The sequence below is a fragment of the Dermacentor albipictus genome, unplaced genomic scaffold (genome assembly GCF_038994185.2).
Source record: "Dermacentor albipictus isolate Rhodes 1998 colony unplaced genomic scaffold, USDA_Dalb.pri_finalv2 scaffold_52, whole genome shotgun sequence".
Classification (NCBI taxonomy): Eukaryota; Metazoa; Arthropoda; class Arachnida; order Ixodida; family Ixodidae; genus Dermacentor; species Dermacentor albipictus.
The window spans coordinates 176,295-187,382 of record NW_027225606.1 but is presented as its reverse complement, the minus strand read 5'-3'; positions in this window follow the sequence as shown (position 1 = coordinate 187,382).

Genomic DNA, 11,088 nt, shown 5'->3' with positions numbered 1-11,088 from the left:
ATATGGGCGGACGAACAGACAGACTGAAAGACAGACATGAAACGGACAGACAGAAGTAGACAGGTGGATGGAAAAGACACATACAAACGGACGGACGGAAAAGAGAGACAGACAGAGTGACTAAGATGGACAGGAACGACAGACATACCGACAAACAAAAAACACATTTGTGGGACCAAAAGACAGACGGACGGAGACAGACAGAGGGACAAGACAGATATACAGCTGTACTATACTGACAAACGGACAGACATGAACAGACGTACATATACATACGGGCAGACAGATACACAGACAAAAAGACATACAAACGGACGGACAAGAGAGACAGACAGATTGACAGACAAACAAAGATGTACAGGACGGACAGGCATACGGACAAAAAGCATTCATAGGACGAAAAGACAGACGGACGGAGACGGACAGAGGGACAAGACAAACAGATATACATCTGTACTAGACTGGCAAACGGACTGACATGAAGAGACGCACATACATGTGGACAGACAGAAGTACCGACGAATAGATGGACGGAAAAGACAGACAAACGGACAGGCCAGGAACAGATAAACAGACAAACACAGATGGACAGACGGTCCGTCAGACGGACATACAGACAGACAAGGCAAACAAAGAGAAATAGATATGGGCGGACAAACAGATACACTGAAAGACAGACATGAAACGGACAGACAAGTACAGACAGATGGATGGAAAAGACATACAAACGGACGGACGGAAAAGACAGACAGACAGACAGACAGACAGACAGACAGACAGACAGACAGACAGACAGACAGACAGACAGACAGACAGACAGACAGACAGACAGACAGAGAGTGAGTGACAAAGATGGACAGGAACGACAGACATACGGACAAACAAAAAACACATTTATAGGACCAAAAGACAGGCGGCCGGAGACAGACAGAGGGACAAGACAAACAGATATACAGCTGTACTATACTGACAAACGGACAGACATCAAAAGACATACACACATACGGGCAGACAGAAGTACAGACAAAAAGACATACAAACGGACGGACGAGACAGACAGATTGACAGACAAACAAAGATGTACAGGACAGACAGGCATACGGACAAAAAAGCATTCATAGGACCAAGACAGACGGACGGAGACGGACAGAGGGTCAAGACAAACAGATATATAGCTGTACTAGACTGGCAAACGGACTGACATGAAGAGACGTACACACATGTGGACAGACAGAAGTACCGACAAATAGATGGACGGTAAAGACAGACAAACGGACAGACCAGGAACAGATAAACAGACAAACAAACACAGATAGACAGACGGTCCGTCAGACGGACATACAGACAGACAAGGCAAACAAAGGAAATAGGTATGGGCGGACAAACAGATAGACTGAAAGACAGACATGAAACGGACAGACAGAAGTACAGACAGATGGATGGAAAAGACACATACAAACGGACGGACGGGACAGACAGACAGACAGACAGACAGACAGACAGACAGACAGACAGACAGACAGACAGACAGACAAAGATAGACAGGAACGACATACATACGGACCAACAAAAAAACACATTTATAGGACCAAAAGACAGACGGATGGAGTCAGACAGAGGGACAAGACAAACAGATATACCCCTGTACTATACTGACAAACGGACAGACATGACAGACGTACATACATACGGACAGACAGAAGTACAGACAAAAAGACATACAAACGGACGGACAAGACAGATTGACAAACAAAGATGTACAGGACAGACAGGCATACGGACAAAAAACATTCATAGGACCAAAAGACGGACGGACGGAGACGGACAGAGGGACAAGACAAACAGATATACAGCTGTACTAGACTGGCAAACGGACTGACATGAAGAGACGTACATACATGTGGACAGACAGAAGTACCGACAAATAGATGGACGGAAAAGACAGACGAACGGACAGACCAGGAACAGATAAACAGACAAACACGCAGATGAACAGAAAGTCCGTCAAACAGACATACAGACAGACAAGGCAAACAAACAGAAATAGATATGGGCGGACGAACAGACAGACTGAAAGACAAACATGAAACGGACAGACAGAAGTACAGACAAGTGGATGGAAAAGACATACAAACGGACGGACGGAAGACACAGACAGACAGACAGAGTGACAAAGATGGACAGGAACGACAGACATGCGGACAAACAAAAAACACATTTATAGGACCAAAAGACAGACGGATAGAGACAGACAGAGGGACAAGACAAACAGATATACAGCTGTACTATACTGACAAACGGACAGACATGAACAGACGTACACACATACGGACAGACAGAAGTACAGACAAAAAGACAAACGGACGGACAAGACGGACAGACAGATTGACAGACAAATAAGGATTTACAGGACAGACAGGCATACCGAAAAACACATTCATAGTACCAAAACACAGACGGACGGAGACGGACAGAGGGACAAGACAAACAGATATACAGCTGTACTAGACTGACAAACGGACTGACATGAAGAGACGTACATACATGTGGAGAGACAGAAGTACCGACAAATAGATGGACGGAAAAGACAGACGAACGGACAGACCAGGAACAGATAAACAGACAAACAAACACACAGATGGACAGATGGTCCGTCAGACAGACAAGGCAAACAAACAGAAATAGATATGGGCGGACGAACAGACAGACTGAAAGACAGACATGAAATGGACAGACGGAAGTACAGACAGATGGATGGAAAAGACATACAACCGGACGGACGCAAAAGACAGACAGACAGACAAGGCTAAAAGCTGCTTGAAGTATGCAAAGAATGCTAATCGCAATAAAACCAGTGACGATATCTGTTATCTCATATCGCGAGTTATTTCTTAAGAGCACGTTCCACCAGAAATAAACGAAAGTGCACGAGAGCTACAGAGGCCTCAACGATGAATGTAAGATGCCCTGCATGCAGGAAGTTGCAAAATCAAAACGAGAACTTCCATCTAACAGAAGTTACTTTGATGACAGCTACATAGCCAAATGAAGGCTTAAAGGGCCATGCGGACTTTCCTGTCGACGCGACTAATAAAATGGAATAAGTATTTTTAATATGGCGCATACTCATGCTCAACCTAGAAACATGCAGTATCAAAAAACGCAAAAGAAAAACGATATTTTGTACCAAGGACGCGCTTCCCCTTAAACGTATGGCACAATGTGCCTGTAAAGGGTGCACCGCTGCAGATAGGGCAACAATGAGGCAAAGCCGGCTTACGGCACACATTTGGAAAATTAAGCAAGTTCATTTGAGAGTACGCTCCGCCACGCGTCTAGGATGCTGCTTCACCGGCGCCCATCAGAAAGGAAAATTAGTTGCTAAGCAGATCAAACTGATCTTACGGTAATATTTAGTGCCAATATATTCGAAAATTAGCAACACTGCACCATAGCCTGCCCTATCTGTGGCATCGGCCCGCCTGGAATATCGACGCTAAAGAATGTCGCTAATCCTGCAAATCACAACAGACCGAAGAGGGAGGCATGGAACTGCTTAATCAGGCAAATGAATTTATCACAGTAATACACAAAAGAGAGGCAGAGAACCGGTTAATTGGACAAGGAAATTAATCACGACACACAGAAGAGAGGGAGGCCCAAAACCGCTAAACTAGGCAAGAAAGTACGCTAATCACAGTAATGGCTAGATTCGAAAGAAAGCCATGCCGTGCATCGACTCAAGGAAAGCCGCGCAGAACATTGAAGGTCAGAGGACAGCGACAGGTACCGAAAAAGTACGGGCGAGAACAAAATGGCCACAACACGGCGGACTACAACAGACAGAAGAACTAAGAAAGCAAAATCAGCCTTTGAGAGCGATGGCACAGGAAAATTTCGCACGAGTACCGCCAGAGCAATGAGGTATGCAGCCACCACCTACGTAGCGGCAAACGCGGGCGTGTTGGAGCAGTCGGGCCGGGCCATCAGCGAGTCCTAAAATCACGGCACACTCTACAAAAGTGCAATAGGGTGAAGCTGTTACGCTGGAGCTGCAGGAAGCTACAAACACATGGCGTAAATTGCTGTACTGAAAAAAAAAACTCAAAAGCTCGGCAGCCATTCCACTATGTGAAGACGGAGGACCAGCCAAGCTGTATACATGTTATAATGTACAACACAGACACAAATATTTTGGTGTTTATTATTTCACGCAAGTAATTACAGCTTTGTGGTCGCCCCGGTAGACGGCCAGGGGTTCGGCGAGGGCGACGGTCAGGTTCTTGGCGAAGGCTAGGTCCAAACGCGAGCGCCTCGTGGTCGTTGGCACCTTGGGATCGGTGTACCACGGTAGCGTCCAAACCGTTCGAGCAAGGACGAGGGCGGCCAGTCGCCGTCTGGTTCCGACGCGTCCACGTCGAAGTCGCCAACGACGAGGCCTGCAGTTTGATCGTCGATCGGCCGGATGGTAGAGCAGCCATTCGAAGTGGTCGTTCACAGTGTCCTCTACGCGTCGCGCTTGGAAGAGGCAGGTCGAACGTACACGGCGTGCAACGACCGTCTCGCCGGCGGTCTTAGCGGCGCACGCTCTCGGCAGAAAACTCCCCACTTTCTCGTTCTTTGTAAAAGGACGTCTTGTTGGGCGACTTGGTCACAATTCGTCTTGGTTACTAGACGCGAACACACACAGAAACAACAAAGGAGACGGGACAGAGCGCCATTTACAACTGCTTCAAATAAAGCAGTTGTCAGTGGCACTCTGTCCCGTCTCCGTTCTTGTTTCTGTGTGTGTTCGCGCCTGGTAAGCAAGATGAATTCTCGTTCTTCGTTTCAGTGGTGGACGAAAAGTCATACAGCACGATGGTGGCGGGGGCTACGTCGTTCTTCACGTACACGGCGACTCCGCCAGCTCCCGAGTCGAATCGACGGGCGCGACGCCGGCGTAGCCGTCGACTTGAACGAAGAAATCGGATCACGTATCGGAGAGACACAAGAGGGATACCCGTTTTTAAGTATAGGACGTCGTGGACCACGTCCGCCGCTTGCAGACGCAGTGACCTGACGTTGAGAGCCGCCAGCGGAAAGGTGTATTGCGCGTCGGCGAGTCTGGGAAACGGAGCCGCGGCCGGCTATCCCAATATCTCGGAATTCGTTACTCGGTAACGAATATTAATCGGCCCACACACAAGTAAAAGGATGGACAGGTGCGCCGGTTGGTAAAGCATTGGTATAAAATCTTACAGCGCTATGAACACACAGGACGTAGAGAAGCAACACACACCACAGGTGCTCGCTCGCACAACTGAACTTTAGATACACGTACCAGAAAAATACGTATGAAGAAAATAGACCCATCGCGCATGTCAAGGCGAGTTACAATAACAAGCATACATTTAAGGTTCGCGTAAACATCGATTAATGAAACTGAATTCTTTGTCGTGCAGTAAAATAAGGACGGCTGACTTGCACACAGTGCGGCGTCCTTGGTGATACGATAAGCTTCCGAGAATTCTCGTGTGGTTTGGCTAGGGTGACGGAACAAAATGACCGTGTTTTCGAAGATGAATTCGCACGGACGCGATTTACAATGCGAGGCAAGATGGAGAGGATGGCGCGACTTCAATGAATTCCTGCGCTCCGTGAGGCGGTACGAAGGGAATAACTGGCAATTTTTTGTTTGCTTCATCTTGAGCAGAAAGACGACGCCCGCATTTTTTTCTTGCTTGAGAAAATGCAGCCAGAAACGTGCTAATCGTTTTGTCTCTTTTGTCTCAAGAGCAGTATGCAAAATTCCCCTAAGCTGTGGCCACATGTACATTGGCCAAACAAGCCGATGTCTCAACGTGCGCCTCAGGGAGCGCAGAAATTCATTAGACGGCGCGCCATCCTCCTCTCCATCTTACCTCGCATTGCAAACCTTGTCCGTGTAAATCAATCTTAGAAAACGCGATCATTTTTTTCTGTCACCCTAGCCAAACCACAGGGGAAATCTCGGAAGCCTATCATATCACCGAGCACGCCGCACTGTGTGCAAGTCGGCCGTGCTTATTACTGCACGACAAACAATTTCGTTTTATTAATCGACGCTAACACGTGTCTTGGATGCACTCTTGTTTTAGTACCTCGTCTTGAAATGCGCGATGCATCTATTTTCTATAAATGTTTTTTTTTACACGTGCCTTAAACATCAGTTACGAGTAGTCGCCTCAAATTTTTTTTTTTTTGTAATCGATCTACAAGCACTCGAAGCTCTCTAACCGCAACATCACAGCGCGAGCTGCACCGCAAAAAAAATTCTAAAAATAAAAAATGTAAAAAACTTTTTAAATAATATCAAATAATTTTGACAAATGAAAAAAATACGAAAGCTGTCTTCATTCGGTGAATGTTTCGCACTTGAAAAGCAGGGAAGGCGAAGCATCGCTATAACGTTAGCCAAGTAGACAGATATATGCAAGTAATGGTTATTATAATTTCGTTAAGTATTCACAAACTTTCTTTGCAAAACTTAAATTGCAGTAAAAATTCGCTATTACTAATTAAATTAAACAAGCATTTAATTTAAATAGTTTAAATAAACAATAAGCATTCAAATAAACCATTAACTAAACAATTAAATTAAACAAGCACGGTGTCGCGCGCCCGCACTGCAATCAATCTCCTCGAACATCTCACTCGATGACCACTCGATCTCACAACGCCGGCGCGATGATCAAGATGGCCGGCCGGCGCAACGCCAACGAGTCGCGCCGCCGCTCGCAACAACGGCAGAACAAAAGCCCCTACGAAGCCACCGGCCATCTCAGTCCGCCCTCTCTCGTTAAACCCGCCGCAGACCGGCTTTGGTGCGCGCAGCAACGCGCGGTCACCTATCAACCGAAATAAAGATCTCAGAAAAAAACATCGTGCTTGCGCCGAGAAATATGCAAGCACGCTAACAATCGAGTGCCTTAGAATATACCGAATCAATGGCCGCCCAACTGCGGCGAGTTTAGACAAAGGGCTTCCCGGAACGCAAACCGGCTTCCGCTGCAAGGTTCAGCCAATCGCCCACTCACCTGCGTTACGCTGCGTCGAAGCTGCTCCTAGTCGGTCCTTGTCCGCAGGTCCCAAGTCTCTCCCCAACCTGGGCAGCGAACGGGCCCGGCACAGTTCCAGACCACGCGCACGATCACGGTGTCTCAAACAAAGTCCGTTGACCGGGGCCGGCTCGCACCAACACAAAGGAAAGTTCGGTCGGTCCTGCGATCTCGACGTCTGCACACCTCGGAAGCCAGCGGTCAACTACCGGTCCGACTCCAGGGCGCCCTGGTTTTAGCCAGGTCTCCCCTAGGTCAGACCGTTATAGGTACCACAGAATTTGAACTGCCAAGGCTGGGCGCGGATTCGAATCGGAGGGCCTGGGGCACGTTTGTGCCCGGGCCAGGAGCGTTTGACGCCAGACAAATCCCTAGGGCGATAAACGCGCCTGTTCGTGACTTGGCGGGCAGCGGAATTTTTTCCGAGCAATCAAACGAAATAAACTTTCTCCCGGAGCTTGTACGATGGCAAGCTTTTACGAGAATGACGCAGACTTGCAGTTATTACGGGTGAAAAGACGTGATCGTTCGTTAATGAACGACAAGCAGTCGTGACTGATCACAGATGAAGCACTTACAAATTCTCCCGCATATATTCGCACCCAAAGCAGCAGCGCAAATTATACGCCCGCAACCGATTGCATTTCACACGGACAGACGCAGCAAGGTTACGTTAACCATGAAGAAGCAGAATCCTCGGCAGGTAAACGAAGATGGCGAAAGCCGACAGAGCCGAAGCGGCCAACCGCCATTATTTGAAATCTCGGTACACGTAACTGTGAAACAGCTCGAAATGTTCAGACGTTACTGACGACGAGACCGATGCGCACACCTTCACTCAACGACAAGCGTTGTTCGAACCAAAGCGAACGCGTTCCGGCACATCCATGTCCGAACGTACTAGGCACGAAGGCGCGCCATGCCCGAAAAGCCGCCGCCGCGGACAAGGCGGACGCCATTGTTCAAGCGACCGTCGGCGAAGGTCCGCCATCTTGGACCGCAACGCACAATGCAGCAGATTTCACGAAGCGCCGACGCAAAACAGACGGCAAACAAACGATACACTAGCGGAGACACCAATTAATACGTAACGAGCTTAGAGCAGCGATAAAAACGTTGCGGACCGCGGCACCAGCAAGAAAGTGTTAATATATTCAAGCCAGCCCCGTGGCCTCGACTTCGTTTAACAAACACGTACGCGTGCGCTCTTGATTTTATACGGAATGCCCAGGCTGCGAAGAAAAACAAGACAATCGCAGCAACTTTGGTCCCCAAGCTTTTGATCGCGACTGTACACAACAGCTGATAACGGCAAACAGCTACGAACCACTGAACCGCTAATAATAACATATATTTTTGCGACTCGCATCGCTTTTGTCATAGGCTAGGCCTTGTGCACAGTTTAATTTTTTTTACACGCACCGCGAAATGCCGCTTTTGCACGTAATTAACTCGACGCATACAGCAGGCACGTCCAGTGTGCGAGCAAAGCGTCTTCGCGATACCAGGTAAAATAGCAGGTGCGTCAAATTTGAACGCAACTAACTCTCACCTGCGTTAGGCTGCGTTGAAACTCCTCGCTCGTACAGCTGGGCCCACGTCTCCACGTCTGTCCTTGTCCGCGAGTCCAAGCTTATGAAAAAAAAAAAAACGACCCGAAGAGGCCACTCAAATTCCAGACGACGCGCAAGATCTCACAGCGTCGAATTCCGTTGCTCGGCCGGCCTGCTTCTTCCCGCCAAAAATGCTGTTCGTCTTTTTCTTGCGATTTCGGGTGTTTGTCACTCCACCACGGCATCGATCTCGCCATCGCATTGTCCGCCCTCGATCTGGCAAGGTCATGATGGCCCATGGTCGGTAGATTTCGCGCGCAGCGCAGCAGCCGAGCGCTTCTCTATACGCTGACAGCGAGCGGACTCCATTCAATTAATTACAAGCGAGGAGTCTCAGGCGCGCCGAAGATCGCACCCAATTTCTCCGCGAGCGTGGCGAGCGACCTCGCCGCCTAAACGTCTTCAAACGCACCATTCGAACAACTTCGAATGAGGCGCACGCGATTCAGTGGCGTGCAAAGTACTGCGCGACTACGCGCATTTATTCGCAAACATGCCAACGGTTTAAAGATGGCACCCGAGGAGGCCGGCAGCCAGCCTCTTCGAATTTCAAACGGCCGGCCGCCCCAGTTGTCCCTAGACAGGCCGTTGTCGGAGCCGACAAGACAAGGGTGGCGTGATTCTTGGATTTCCCAGAACACACTGCTCTGCTATCTAAACGCATTGGGCGCGCCGGTAGTAAGGCGAACGAACCGACGATCAAGCGTCCCTATGACGACGAAGCGTCATCAAGATGGCTAAGGAGTCCCTGTTAGGTCGACGTCTCCGTTCCGTGGTCCCCATCGAGGCGCCCTGTCGGCCTCCTCCTCCTTCCCCTCTGCGAATTCCGCCTTCGCTTCGTTCTTTTTTTTTACCAATTTATTTTATTTTAACGGCGTGGCCAACGTTAGCTGAGGGACACGTTATATGGCTTCCTTGCGTGCTCGTGGTTATAGGTTCCCTTCCTTTACAACGCGAAAGTGCTCCAGGATGATCCGCAAAGCCCGGATTGACAAAATCGAAAGAGAATCGGGCTGATAACGCTCTTAGAACGACAGAAAGCTGAGCTAGTTGGTGAGGATTCATTATGCAAAAAGCCGAGGCGTGCAGACAGGACACAAGAGAAGTGGACAAGGCGAACGCTCGTGTTGTCCACTTCTCTTCTCTTGTGTCCTGTCTGCACGCCTCACCTTTTTGCATAATGGCAACACTCGGCACGTTCCTGGACAAGAATCACGAACGAGAAAGAATGGCGGGGGCACTGCCACGCGGTTTGGAGCGCTTGCTCTTGATAACGGACTTTAAAGCAACTCTCTGCCGCTTGTGGTTACTTGCTATAGCCTTCTTTAGAGCGGATAGCTTCGTCTGCCTCTTTCGTTCGCATTCGTCGTTGACGGACGGCCGGAGGATTTGCGATACAAAGTCAGCGATAACAAACGTGCTTACTCTCGCTAAAGCGAGCTACGGGGCGCGTTTTTAGGCGAACGACAGCACCATGGGTCTTTGAGGCGTGCGTGCTAATTCGCGTGAGCTTTAAAAGTGCGAAGGTTTAGACCTTGGATGCGGCAGTGGCGCACTCGCAAAGAAAACGTGCGGCCGCCCCGCTTCGTTCGCTGGCTCGCTTTGTCGTCTGTTTCGCTCGGACATGCAGTCATGTCTTGCAAATGTTATTTCGAAGCGAGAGCAACCGTCCTCAATGCATCCGCCTCTAAATTTCTATTGGTGCAACTCTGTCTGCGACGACATATATGTTCGTCACTTCGTGAATCAACCAGCTAACGCATGATGAAATGTTACTCGTGATCAGACACTAACCTGAAAGACTAAAAATAATTTACTCAAGGTAAGCACACCATATATGCTCTTGTTTGAGCATGAGTGAAGCGATGTTACCGCGTTCCCGCTTCGCGAATGAGTGCTAAAAAGCTGATTTCGTTTTCCATGTATACGCGGAGTCCAGACTCGATGATCGGCCGCGCTTATTTCTGTCGACTTCAAGGCCCGAGGGACATAATAGCACCAGTGCGAATCTGCCATCCTTTTCGCGTACTTAGAAGATTGGCAAGCACGCACGTTGGCGGCCTGTAGCTTGTAATACTCTTTCGAACCTTCAGAGTAGCAATCGCTCATTCCCTCTGCAAGCCTTTGAGCGTCATAGCTGATACGCGCCGCTGATTCACCTGGTAAGGACGGCGCGGATTATTGAGGGATTGCTGGAGGACGGGATGCAAGCGTTCGATCGTAAACATGTTCGTTCGCAACAAGATCTTGCGACCGACAAAGCGGGCGGGCTGCACAGGGATAGTTGAGGTGGTCTTGTAGAAGGGAAGTCTTGAGCAAAGGAAGACGAGATAAGCAATATCAGGAAAGATACAGTGTATGCAAAAATTTGGCAACTGGTGGCCCCTGTGAAGAAC